A 15,342-nucleotide genomic window follows, 5' to 3' on the forward strand; every position below is an offset into this window, starting at 1 on the left:
GGGCAAATAAAAGTAACAGTACTTTTACTTCTAGTAGAAGTACTTTTGCTTTAATAAAGTAAAAAATATCAAAAATATATTGTATACATAGTTGCTTATAAGTAAAAACTAGTCAAAAGATTAATTTGGAAACATAATTTACTTTCCTATTTTATTTTTATTTTCTCATAGAGATAACTCATTTTAAATTTACTCATGCGATTTCATTATAACTATTGACGCAAAGGTGGTGGTAGCGGCGGTAGTTGTAGTAGCCACAGTGATAATTGTGGTAGTGGTTGGACCTTTGGAAAAATGGTGATGTTAGTGATTGAAATGTGGTTGTGGTGTTGTGGAGATACAATGGTGGTGGTTGAAATGTGGTTGTGATGGAGATACAGGTTAAGGCGTGGTGGTGGAAATACAGTGGTGTTGATATAGTGGTAGTGGTAAGGAGGTATGGTGGTGGAAATATGGCGATGGTGGTGGTGATGGTATGGTAGTGGTGATGGAGGTATGTTGGTGGTCGTGGAATTATGAAGATATGATGATGGAAGTATAGTGATGGTGGTGGAAATATAATGGTGATGGTGGTGGTGGAGGTATGGTTGGTGGTTGGTGGTTGGTGGTAGATGTGTGACAGTGGAGAAAAAGTATCGCGGTGGTGATAGAGGTACAGTAGTGGTGTTTGAGGTGTTGTGGTGGTCATGGTGTGATGGTGGAAGTGCGGTGGTGGATGTGTGGTAGCTATGGTAGTGGTGGAGGTGAGGTAGCGGTGGAGGTATGTGAAGGAGATGTCCTTTGCTCAAGATGACAATGCGACCAATTTATCAGACAAGACAAACGATGAAGATCATTGATTTCAGATGTCTTAGGAACCGTAATGTTTAGCTACAACCCAATCACAATCTGCGGAAAATTTAGATCACCCGCGACTAACAACAACCGGATCCTACGACGGGTTACACAAAAAAGTGTCGACTCCATCACAATATCTGACTTGAGGGAATGAGATGAATGACATGGATTAAAACTAGTTAGAAAAGATCCAAAAGGGTCCGACTGAGAGTCGCCGGACAAAGATGGCATGGGTCCGACTCAGATAATTAAACACTTATAATTTTTTATTTCTCCTTAATGTGAACTTTAAGTAAATTAAACGACCCTGGTTACTATTTCCCACAATAGGATATGCAAATATGTATAGTGCATATTATTTAAGTTTCGTAATGAAACTAGTGTGGCATAAACAACAACCACATTCACTGTATATCCCCCTCCCTCCCCCAATGCAATTATTTCAATACGATACACTATCCACGTATAGGGGTGGGAGTTATATCCATGGGTCCGAACCTGCCCCTGGGAACCCGAGTCGAACGAGGATCGTGAATAGCCGCGCCCGTCTTAGGACACAACCCGCCAAGTTTTGGTGCACGGGCATGGGTTAAAACCTCTACCCCAAACCTGCCCATGCCCGCACCCGCTTAGCATTACCAGATGATACCCTACGGTCTATGTTGCTAGGCCTAGTTGAGATGGTAATATGTTTAAGGACAATCACACTAACCCAATGCATTGCTTTGCAATGGTCCAAGAGAATTTTTAGTGGGATAATGAAGTAATGCTTGCTTTGAGGGGGCAAAAAGTGGGATAAGTTTATATTATCGCAATCCCATGAGAATTCTTCCTTATTTTTTCAGTGTGGGATTCAATTCGCAAAGAAACAACACAAATAACCTCTAGTTTTAGTCTCACATTGCCTCTTTAAAATTAGGAAAGGTGTTTGGAGACTTTATAAATGGAGAGGAATAAGTGAACTTATTTAAGTCATGGGCTTACCCGTTACCGATCCGCACATACCTAAAATTAGGAAAGGCATCCATACTCGCCCGATAGCCACCCCTATCCACGTATCAAGAACTATATAGCTCGATTACTACATAGACCTTATGTGGCACACACCCTCTAGGAAGAGAGTGTAACAGTATCTCATCATGTACCACGACTATATGACCGTGGGATATCTTTTTTTCTTTTATACACCAAAGATATATGACAAAAATCATTAGTCCAGTCACCAAATGATGTATATCGTAATGACAACATACAATAAGATGACTAAGTTGGTCCAACTCAAGAAAAGATTAGTTGGCATAAACCCTAATGGATTTTTCCATCACCCAAAATCTCATGCGTGTTGTTGACGGAAACATGATGAGCCATTCCTAAAATATTTTCACCACCAAACCAAATTTAATTATTTGATATTGTTGACGGAAAAATAATGAGCATGACAATGTTACAATTATGAAACCAAAATATGTCCAATATAGATGCAGCGTATTAGGATTTATAATTTTGTTATACAACCCATCTCAATGTTTTTTCTTGACAAGGCAATCTTTCATTTATAGAGTTAAAGTCTATTATAAAAGGGGGCCTCAAGAAATCAAGAACAACATCCAGCCAAAGAAGTTCATCATTGACCGTCCCAAAAAGGGTACGTCCGCAGGTGTACGGGCGTCAAGTAGTAAAACTCGGTAAGATCGGGGTCGATCCGCAGAGACAAAGCCAAACGTATTCTAAAACTTCGAAGTAGCACGTTTTCTTTTCAAAATTGATTTTAGTTATGAAAGAATAAAATACTGAAACAAATAGTAAAAATAACTTCAAATGGGGGAGAGGACCTAGGATTTCGACTCGATTCTAACCATGCACAAATTTTGACCTAAAGATCATATTTTTATGGATCAAAGTCATCAATTTTCTAACAACTCTAACTATTACCTATCAACTAGCAAGTATCCAACATTAAAGAACCTAATCTAAACATGGTGGATCAAGCTTCAAGAAGCATAAGTAATGAAAGATTATACCCGTCTCAACAATCGACTATTACCATTAAAGAGACTACTCTAAATATGACGAATCAACTCGGAGTTGTAATTGACGAAGGAATCACGAATATTGTCGAAAATCAATGCATATGAGATGCTTAACAAACTAATAAGATCATAAATCAATATCTCATGCATAATCATAATGATCATAACCCTAAATTAGAAAAGATTAGCTATTCATGATCAACAAAGACATATTAAATAAGAGTTTCATTCCAAAAATTAAGTTCAACGAAAAAGAGATCACCAAATGATTGACTCTGTTTCGGTCCATTCTCTGTTTTGTTCTAGCCGTGAAAAGATAGCTTCTCCATAGATGATGCTCGGATTCTATTTTATAACTGTTCCCTCTTCTGTCCTCTTCTCCTACTTTCTCTCACAAAAAGTTGAAGAAAAATAATGAACATCCTAGAAGATGATGATGGAAAAGTGATAACAACTCTCTGTTTTCTTTCCTTCTCTGTTAATATATTTTCTTCTCACTAGAATTTACAAAAATAGAAGAAGAAAAGGATAAAGAATCAACTCAACAATGGTGAAGAATTATCAATAAAAAAATGGTGATTTATTTAATTGAAGCCTCTGTTTTACATCTCTCTCTGTCTAAGAAGATTTCTGAAACTCCCTCTCTTTAACTCTCTCTCTAAAAATCTATCTTTTATGATTTGAGAAAAGAGAAGAAGATCATGACCTCTCTCCCTATTGTTAGCTTAAGAGAAGATAAGAAGATGATGTTCCCCGGTTGAGAGATGATCTTTAGCCCATGTTCTATAGTCGAAGGTAGGACGCTCCTCGAGACGAGATAGTTGTATCGCAGTGGGTATATGGCTCTGCTACACATCGATGTTCTATAGTCGTTTGTGTAAGTCATGATATTCTAAGTGTATCATTGTTTAGGTATGATTTATTATTCGATGCGTATTGAGATCACGAGTTAGCTTGATGGGCGATGATGACAACATGAGAGTCATGGAAGCTCTTATTGATGCACCCGAAAAGGTTGCAAACCCAAGCGGAGGTATCAAGTAGTACCCGGTAAAACCGGGGTCGATCCACGAGACGGTAAGTGTAACTAAAATACAAGCTAAGGAGGATTAAAGTGACTAAAACCTAAATCGGAACAAGTAATAGGAATTTTTGTATGAAAGGATGACTAACAAAAAAACAGAAACAAATAAAGTAAAGAGGGGGTTTTAATTAGGCATTGACCAAAAAGAAATAGAAGAGAAATACGTAAACTTGAACTATTAACTAAAAATTCTTGGGAGACTAGGGTTTTATTCTAAATATGAGAGAAGTTAAGGATTCGGGAATCTATCGAGATATATTTGCATCGATGCTTGTTTGGGTCGATTATCAAGTTTGAGTCTTCTCGACTCTAAATTAGATGCTCTAAGTGCTAGATATACCTAATGGTCATAACTAGTCAAAGGGTCATCATATTCCATTAACATCGAGTCTAGATCGGAAAGATCGATTAACAAGTAACTATATAACATATGCTTAACATAAGACATGAAACAAGTTTAACCGATTAACCTAACATGATAGAGATATCAAACATACTAATCTAATCAAACAAACACATACATAAACATATCAAGATTTCATCCCTAGACCTCAACAAGTTAATTAGCTACTCATGTTCAAGCAAATATCGAGATTCAAAGTTAGAGAAGAAACCACACACATGATTTTATAATTTGAAACACTAAGAATCACAAAATGAGTTGACAAAAGTAACTTAACACAAGTTAATATGCTTTTGGAGTAGTTGAATAAGATAAAGCACAAGTAAAAATGGAAGAACAAGAGAGAAAATGGAAGAAAATGGGGTTTGAAAGCTGCTGGAAATTCAATCTCTGATGTAGCCAAACAGACCCTTGAAGAAGAATGGTTTTCTTGCTAAGAAATCAAGCCAAACGTACCCTACTTCCCAGCCAAAACAGCCTTCTTCTTTCACGATTTCAAGTGCCTCCAAAATCCTTTCAAACCACGATTTCAAGTGCCTCCAAAATCACCCACTTTTATAACCACCAACCCAACCAAACTACCTACTGTTTATCTTTTCAAATCCACCCTTTATTCAATTACCAAACCACCTATCTGAATTTCCCAAATAGCCACTTCTTCCACCAAATCCAGCCTAACCCATCAACCCACTAAAACCTTCAATCCGCCCACACTAAAACCAGCAAAAAAACACCTCTCTTTCAAAAACCAAAACCGCCCCCCTATTCTCCCTCTTCCAGCCTTTTGATCAACCCTCTACTTGCACTTGGTGAAGATAAAAAAACCCTAAGTCAGATTTTTTCTTTCCTTTTGTTCTTTCACCAAAACCCTAGTCAAATTGACTTGGTCCTCCTTTGACTTGGGCCAAATTCTCAAAGAGTGCTCTTAAAACTTATCTTTTCTCTTCTTTCTTGGGCTCTTGGGTCTTGGATGTTAGGCTTGGCTTCTCATTAGAAACCAAAGTGGGTGATTCATCATTCTCTACATCTTCTAACTTTTAGCAAAGACCGAAATATCCATCGACTTCTTATGATCACCATTTCTTCCATTTTTATCCTTTTTTCTTGTTCAACTCCATAGATCGTACCTAATCAAAAGAAGTTTATAACTAATCAAAATAAAAGTATAAAATGGACTAACTCATTTAAATTAAGTGACATAAATGTGGTGAATTCACACCACATTAAAAGAAGTTTATAACTAATCAAAATAAAAGTAAACTCAACATATACAAAAACTAAATGAGGATATCAAGTTCTAAAACGAAATGATCTCTTAGGAATGGAAATAACCACTAACGGAATGAGGAAGCTCACTCACCCTTCTCACCCACTCTACCCTCTAATAATGCCTCCTAAAGGTAAACGGATACAAGTGATGGAATGGAAGATGATGAAATCCCGAGAATGTCGACGCCTTCAATGATAAAAGAACACTCAAACAAACTTTAACTCGACTTTTTGCTTTGAATACTTTATTTATTCCAAACACTTACATAAACACTCAAAAGTCCACATGAACTTTTACACAAAAACAACTTTCTTTTTTTTTTTTTTTTTTTTTTTTTTTTTTTTTTTTTTCCTTTTTTTTTCTTTTTTCTTTTTTTTACACACATAACCAAACACCAAACACAAAAGTACAAACTAGTATTCTCAACAAATCACCTTTACTTTCACATTTTGCTTTCACATTCTTTCTTCTTTACTTTTCATGCCTTCATTCTCGGGAGTAGTATGATGAATGGATGGTGGAGTATCCGTTTCTCTAAAGTTAACACCATTATCGGGTTTCATAGACTACAAGGGTGAGGTTTATTCGCTATCATGATGTCACTCCTAGTGGCTAAGGAAGTTGAGCTCATGAGATCGTCTAAGCTCTTTTGAAAGTTGCGAAGTTGAGTAGCTCTTCATTCTACTCGGAGTTAGCGCGGAAGAGTACACTCAAAGGCAATAAAAAGGCTCAGATATCTCACATGGGTTATAAGTCTCCACTAATGACTATTTTAGGTTACTTAGAAGTGTTCCTTCTTCCTTAAGATGCTACTCACATGATAAGACACCAACACCAAAGGACTTAAAATTCATGAAAAGACTAAGAGCATGCATAAGATTTATCAAGAAAGAACCACATGTATCAACATACTTAAAAATACCATTAGAGTCATACCAAATCTACCCAAAAAGTTTCAAATTTGGTCAATTTGTTGAACCCTCTTGTCTTTTGAAATCTAAGGTCATGATGTCATTCGACCAAAAGGTCGTATCCCCATCCCCAAACTTAAAACTAACATTGTCCTCAATGTTCTAAGCATATAATCACTAAAATATAAGAGGTACAATAAGTTAAAGAGAAGGGTGGAAGGATATCACCATATCCGACGGAGATAAAAATTGATACTACCAAGACTTATGTATTCGAATTCCAAGTTGATGATAAGCCCATCGCCATCCCCAAACTTGGAACGAACCACGTCCCAAAAGTATACAAAGTGAGAAACACTCCTAACACATCAATATAAAACATAAGAATGAAGCATAAGCATGACCATAGAAAAATGACCACTCACGCGGGATCACTCGATTGCATCAAGCTATGCAACTAGTCTTTGAGTCTCTCGTGTGCATGAGAGCACGAGTTTTGTCTCGTGGAGGGTTTCCAGAGATGATACCCACAAACATCGACTCTGAGAGGTCTGACTATGAGAGGGGGGTCAACCTTGATGTACAAGATTGACCAACATGAGAGGGAGATTGATCCTGGTACACCGCATCAACCAATGGGGTAGTCTCAACCTCCGGGTCTTCAAGGTCCAAAAATGGCTTCAATCGTTGGCCATTCACTTTAAAAGAATTGCCATCTTTGGGATCCTCGATCTCAACGGTACCATAAGGGAACACGGTCTTCACAATATATGGGCCAGTCCAACGAGACTTGAGTTTACCGGGAAATAGATGGAGCCTAGAGTTATAGAAAAGAACTTTGTCTAAAGGTTCAAACGTCTTCCTAAGAATTCGTTTATCATGAAAGGCCTTCATTCTACTCTTATAAATCTTGACACTCGTGTAAGCCTCATTCCTAATCTCTTCAAGCTCATTAAGATCAAGCTTCCTCCTTGCACCCGCTTTGTCTAAGTCAAAGTTGAGCCGTTTTATGGCTCAATATGCCTTATGTTCCAACTCTACTGGTAGATGACATGCCTTGCCATACACAAGGCGGAAAGGGGACATTCCTAAAGAGGTCTTGAAAGCTGTTCTATATGCCCACAAAGCATCAACTAGTCTTAAGGACCAATCTTTGCGATTCGGGTTTACCGTCTTATGCAAAATACGCTTTATCTCCCTATTAGACACTTCCACTTGCCCGCTTGTCTGAGGGTGATAGGGGGTTTATGCGTTATTCCATATGTCTGCATCAAGCTTTCAAATGGTTTATTGCAAAAGTGACTACCTCCATCACTAATAATAGCCCTAGGCGTGCCAAATCGAGCAAAAATGTGTTCTTTCAAGAACTTTATGACCACCCTATGGCTATTATCCTTGCATGGGGCTGCTTCTATCCATTTAGATACATAATCAACTGCAACTAAGATATACACATAACCAAAAGAAGAAGGGAAAGGGCCCATAAAGTCAATACCCCAAACATCAAATAACTCAACAATCAATATAGGGTTAAGGGGCATCATGTCTCTACGGGTCATGCATCCTACTCTTTGGCATCTATCACATGCTTTGCAAAATTGATATGCATCCTTAAAAATTGAAGGCCAATAGAAACCACATTGCAAGATCTTAAAGGCAGTCTTCTTACCAGATAAGTGACCTCCACATGCCTCAGAATGACAAAAATTAAGTAACCTTTTTGCTCCCATTCTGGGACACATCGTCTGATAATCTGATCAGGGCAATACTTAAACAACAACGGGTCATCCCAAATGAAGTTTCACACCTCGACAAAGAATTTCTTCTTGTCCTGAGCACTCCACTAAGAAGGCACATGTCCTACAGCAAAGTAGTTAGCAATATCTGCATACCAAGGACACTGTGAAGCTAAAGAGACCTCAAACAACTACTCATCGGGAAATGTCTCGGTCACGGGTATAGCCTCTATAGTGCTATGGGTAACAAGCCTAGACAAATGATCTGCTACCACATTTTCAGACCCCTTCTTATCTTTTATCTCTAAATCGAACTCTTGCAAAAGAAAAATCCATATAATAAATCGTGGCTTAGCATCTTTCTTGGATAAAAGATATTTCAGGGCTGCATGGTCTGTGTATACAACAACCTTAGATCCTACTAAGTATGACCTAAACTTGTCTAATGCGAAAACAACTGATAACAACTCTTTCTCCGTGGTGGAGTAGTTGAGTTGTGCCTCATTAAGAGTTTTACTCGCATAATAAATGACACATGGTAGCTTGTCTTTTCTTTGGCCTAAAACCGCACCGAGGGCATAGTCGCTGGCATCACACATCACCTCGAATGGTATAGACCAATCGGGTGGCTGAATAATCGGTGCCGTGGTCAACAAGGTCTTAAGAGTATCAAAGGCCTTCATACATTCATCACCAAATACAAAATCTTTCTCTTTAGACAAAAGAGCACATAAAGGCCTAGATATCTTGCTAAAGTCCTTGATGAATCGTCTATAGAACCCTGCATGTCCTAGAAATGACCTAATGTCTTTCACACTCTTAGGTATAGGCAAGTGCGAAATCAATTCTATTTTGGCACGGTCAACTTCTAGTCCACTAGATGACACCACATGACCTAACACAATTCCCTTTGAGACCATAAAATGACATTTCTCCCAATTCAATACAAGATTCATTTCAATGCAACGATTCAACACACATTTCAAATTATGCAAACACACATCGAAAGAATCACCAAAGAGAGAAAAATCATCCATAAATACCTCTAGGTACTGGCCCACCATATCAGAAAAGATACTCAACATGAGTCTTTGAAACGTCGCAGGGGCATTACATAACCCAAATGGCATACTACGATATGCAAACGTTCCAAAGGGACATGTAAAAGTAGTCTTTTCTTGACCTCACTCATCAATCTCAATCTGGTTGTACCCCGAATATCCATCTAGAAAGCAGTAATAAGGATGACCGGCAAGTTTCTCAAGGATCTGGTCGATGAACGGTAAGAGGAAATGGTCCTTCCTCGTCATCGAATTCAACTTCCGATAGTCGATACACACTCTCCATCCCGTGACTTTCCTAGTCGGGATTAGTTCATTGGCCTCGTTTTCGACTACGGTAATTCCAGACTTTCTAGGCACAACTTGAGTCGGACTCACCCATTTAAGATGAGATAGATGATCCCGACCTCTAATAGCTTGAGGACTTCTGCCTTCACAACCTCTTTCATGTGGGGGTTCAACCTTCGTTGACCCTCACGTGAAGGTTTGGCATCATCCTCAAGATGGATTATTTGGGTACACACAGTGGGGCTAATCCCTTTTAGGTCGGCAATAGTCCAACCTAGGGCCCCTTTATGGTCTCTCAAGACCTCCAATAGACTACATTCTTGTGAATTAGTTAGTTGTGATGAGATAATAACCGGAAATGATGGCTCTTGGCCCAAATCTGAATATTTCAATTCACTCGGTAAGGGCTTCAAATCAAGTTTCGGAAACTCTATTGAAGACGGTTGCGGTTTAGGCTCATTGATTGGAAGTGACTCAAATCTAACCTTCCACATCTCCGTGTCCAATAAAGGTGCCGAATCCATGAGAGAGTTCATTTCCGATATAGTTATCTCATCATCAAACGTAAAGCAATTCATAAGACTAGTCTCTAATAGGTCTTGGGTACCTAAAGCAAGGCCTCCCTGAACAAAAGACTCAATCATGTGCAACTCCTGAACATCAGACTCATCATAATCAACATCAAACTCATCATAATCAGATATAGGATGCTTGCAAGAATTGAAAATGTTAACCATAAGAGTCATATTACCAAATGAGAGTTTCATAGCACCACTCCTACAATCAATTAAAGCTCGTGATGTTGCAAGGAAAGGTCTACCTAAAAAGACTGGAATTTGAGATTCACCATTCATCACTGGTTTTGTGTCCAAGATAAAGAAGTCTACTAGAAAATAGAACTTATCTACTTGGACCAAAACATCCTCAACCACCCCTCTCGGCATCTTAATCGAGTGATCGGCAAGTTGTAAAACTACTTTGGTGGGTTTTATTTCACCTAAGCCCAATTGCTCATAGACCGAATAAGGTAGAAGATTAACACTCGCACCTAAATCAAGGAGTGCCTGCTTAATGTGAGTCGCCCCTATAGTGCATGAAATGGTGGGGGATCCAGGGTCCTTATAAGTAGGTGGGAGGTTCTCCTTAATGATGGCACTCACATTCTTAGCCAAGAAAGCTCTAGACTTCACATGATGTTTCCTCTTCATAGTGCAAAGATCCTTCAAGAATTCTGCATAAGTAGGAATTTGCTTAATTGCATCCAAGAGAGGAATGATGATCTTAACTTGCTTAAAGATCTCAAGGATATCACTATTATCTCTCATTGGTTGAGTAGAGACCAATCTCTCAGGGAAAGGCACACTAGGCTTAGGAATGTGGTTAGGCCTTGAGGTTTTGTCGGATGCCTTGTTATGGCCACTACTACCCTCAGATTGGTTAGGCTCCTCAGGTTCAATAACCCTCATAGGATCATCTTGTCCAATCGTTTTGCCATTTCTGAGAGTAGTAACTGCCTTAACATGTGCAACCCTAGGGTCAGATGTATTACCCTCACCGTTTCCCCTAGGGTTTTCTTGAGTTTGAGAAGGTAGTTTGCCTTTCTCATCCACACTTAACCTTGCCTCAATTCTAACCATACTCTCTCGAAGGCCTTGCAACATTTGCTCGTGATTCTGAAGCATTACATGGATTGGATCCTCAAGGTTCCTCCGTGGAGGTGGCACATAAGCATTGCTTGATGAGGGACCTTGATGATTATGCACATCATTTGCAGTAGGACCATTCTTCCAACTCAAGTTGGGATGGTTCTTCCAACCCGGGTTATAAGTGTCAGAATAAGGTGAGCTAAATGGCCTTTTGTAGTTGTTCATGGCATTTGCGTGTTCATGGACCAATAAAGGACAATCTCTAGTGGAGTGGTCCGTGCTATCACAAACATCACAAACAACTATACGAGCTTCCGGTGCTCTCACAACATTAACCTTTTGCACCTTTAAGGCCTCCACCTGTTTAGTCAAATTGGCTAACTTTGCATGCACATCATCACTTTCATTTAAAAGGTACATCCCTCCCCTTGAGCTCGTTTGAGCCTTGGATTTACTTCGATCATTTGTATCGGATATGTCCCAACTTTGGGCATTTTCCGCCAAGTGGTCGAAATAGTCCCAAGCATCCTCGGGATCTTTACTCATAAATTCCCCATTACACATCATTTCTACAAGTTGTCTTTGGGTGGGGGATAGACCATCATAAAAGAAATTGATAACCCTCCACACCTCATAACCGTGATGTGGGCAAGAATTTATGAGCTCTTTGAATCTTTCCCAACACTCATAAAACGTCTCATGTTCCTTTTGTGAAAAGTTCATGATGCTCCGTCTCAATGTGTTCGTTTTATGAGTGGGAAAAAATCTCTTTAGAAAGTGTGTGGTCATCTCTTTCCAACTCCCTATTGATCTAGGGCGTAGAGAATGAAGCCATTGCTTAGCTCTTTCCTTTAATGAAAAAGGAAATAACTTAAGCTTAACGATGTCCTCGGGCACTCCGTCGAGTCGGAGTGTCGAGCAGACCTCGTCATATTCCTTCAGATGAAGGTAAGGGCTTTCAGACTCTAAGCCATGGAACTTAGGGAGTAAGTTAATGACACCATGCTTAATCTCAAAGTTGCCAACATGCATAGGAAGGACAATGCAAGATGGTTGACTAGTTCGGTCGGGTTGCAAGTAATCTCTCAAGCTCCTCATAGGAGGGTTCATCTCATGACCCTCACTACCATGTGTGCTCTCTTGGTCCTCCATAGTGTCCGGCCGATGATTGTTGTGGTCAGACTCAGACGTGCTACCAAGCTCTATGTTCTTCTCTAAATGATTATGACTATTCCTAATCCAGTTATTCGTGCACAAAAAGAGAGAACAAAATGCACGCACAAACACACACAAGAGTCAGACAATATAAAAGATAGAACTTCGTTACCCCCCTTTGTTGTTTGATTTTGAAGTCGGGTTTCCACTTTTCTCTGAAATCCCCAAACTTATTCCGTTCGATCTCTTTTTGTTAATTTTTGTTTTTCTGAAAACACAAAGCAAACAAAACTAATTAGAATCTAGGATAAAAGAAAATAATACTTATATCTAAGCTACACGTCGCTATCCCCGGCAGCGGCGCAAAAAAATTGATGCATCTGAAAAGGTTGCAAATCCAAGCGGAGGTATCAAGTAGTACCCGGTAAAACCGGGGTCGATCCACGAGACGGCAAGTGTAACTAAAATACAAGCTAAGGAGGGTTAAAGTGACTAAAACCTAAATCGGAACAAGTAATAGGAATTTTTGTATGAAAGGATGACTAACAAAAAAACAGAAACAAATAAAGTAAAGAGGGGGGTTTTAATTAGGCATTGACCAAAAAGAAATAGAAGAGAAATACGTAAACTTGAACTATTAACTAAAGATTCTTGGGAGACTAGGGTTTTATTCTAAATATGAGAGAGGTTAAGGATTCGGGAATCCATCGAGACATATTTGCGTCGATGCTTGTTTGGGTCGATTATCAAGTTTGAGTCTTCTCGACTCTAAATTAGATGCTCTAAGTGCTAGATATACCTAATGGTCATAACTAGTCAAAGGGTCATCATATTCCATTAACATCGAGTCTAGATCGGAAAGAGCGATTAACAAGTAACTATATGACATATGCTTAACATAAGACATGAAACAAGTTTAACCGATTAAACTAACATGATAGAGATATCAAACATACTAATCTAATCAAACAAACACATACATAAACATATCAAGATTTCATCCCTAGACCTCAACAAGTTAATTAGCTACTCATGTTCAAGCAAATATCGAGATTCAAAGTTAGAGAAGAAACCACACAAATGATTTTAAAATTTGAAACACTAAGAGTCACAAAATGAGTTGGCAAAAGTAACTTAACACAAGTTAATATGCTTTTGGAGTGGTTGAATAAGATAAAGAACAAGTAAAAATGGAAGAACAAGAGAGAAAATAGAAGAAAATGGGGTTTGAAAGCTGCTGGAAATTCAATCTCTGATGAAGCCAAACAGACTCTTGAAGAAGAATGGTTTTCTTGCTAAGAAATCAAGCCAAACGCACCCTACTTCCCAGCCAAAACAACCTTCTTCTTTCACCGAAACCGCCTCCAAAATCCTTTCAAACCACGATTTCAAGTGCCTCCAAAATCACCCACTTTTATAACCACCAACCCAACCAAACTACCTACTGTTTACCTTTTCAAATCCACCCTTTATTCAATTACCAAACCACCTATTTGAATTTCCCAAATAGCCACTTCTTCCACCAAATCCAGCCTAACCCATCAACCCATTAAACCTTCAATCCGCCCACACTAAAACCAGCAAAAAAACACCTCTCTTTCAAAAACCAAAACCGCCCCCCTCTTCTCCCTCTTCCAGCCTTTTGATCAACCATCTACTTGCACTTGGTGAAGATAAAAAAACCCTAAGTCAGATTTTTTCTTTCCTTTTGTTCTTTCACCAAAAACCTAGTCAAATTGACTCGGTCCTCCTTTGACTTGGGCCAAATTCTCAAAGAGTGCTCTTAAAACTTATCTTTTCTCTTCTTTCTTGGGCTCTTGGGTCTTGGATGTTAGGCTTTGCTTCTCATTAGAAACCAAAGTGGGTGATTCATCATTCTCTACATCTTCTAACTTTTAGCAAAGACCGAAATATCCATCGACTTCTTATGATCACCATTTCTTTCATTTGTATCCGTTTTTCTTGTTCAACTCCATAGATCGTACCTAATCAAAAGAAGTTTATAACTAATCAAAATAAAAGTATAAAATGGACTAACTCATTTAAATTAAGTGACATAAATGTGGTGAATTCACACCACATCACTTATCGGGGTATTACGTGGATCCATGTGTACACTGCAGTAGCCAACTGTTCAATAAGGCACCGCCTGCCTACACACTAACAAAACCCTACCGGTTCTTCCTAGCCAAATAGTATGTGACTCCGATTGGGGGTGTATTCCGTCGTGATCTTGGTAAGCTAGAAGAATTATCTTATTGTATTGCCTTGGTTGGTGTGCATAATAATATCTTTTTACTAATTACATCACCTAAACTGTTGATATTTTAAACTGTTGAAGTTTGTGGTGCGGGTAGGATGTTTAGGTATCTTACTGAGCCGACTTTCAAGTTATCTCGATTAAAGGAATATCCTATTTCGGAGAAAGAGAAAACGAGATATACCTATTTGTGCTGATCACAAGAAGATTTAATCTAGGTAAACGACTCATTGACTGCGTTTTTGTTATTGTCTTCTTCGTTTTACTTAAATCTCTCTTCTTCTTCTTGATTTTTCGGCCATTCTTAATGATATGGTTATCTGTTTAGTTAGGGTTTAGAATCTTGATTAACCTTTTGAGTTAGGGTTGAGTAGTTATTGAGAAAGTGCATCTTTAGGTTCGATCTCTTCTTTTATTTTTTCTTTCTCTCTACTTTCTCTCAATTCGTAAGTTGCAATTTTGTTATGTAGATCTTGAATTACCCTAATTTTGTTTGCCTTAGACAATTGTAAAATAGATTATCTTTCAGATCTGGGTTCCACTTTTCTAAGTTTACTCAATTAAGGATCAAAATGGTAGCTCAATATACATCTAGGTTAGGATTTTATTTGTGCTACATTAAGTGATTTAGATCTATGTAGGAATAATTGACTCTTGTTTG

Source organism: Eschscholzia californica, unplaced genomic scaffold (genome assembly GCF_041429995.1).
Source record: "Eschscholzia californica isolate CP2 unplaced genomic scaffold, dmEscCali1.0.p SCAF_4, whole genome shotgun sequence".
In the NCBI taxonomy this organism is placed as follows: domain Eukaryota; kingdom Viridiplantae; phylum Streptophyta; class Magnoliopsida; order Ranunculales; family Papaveraceae; genus Eschscholzia; species Eschscholzia californica.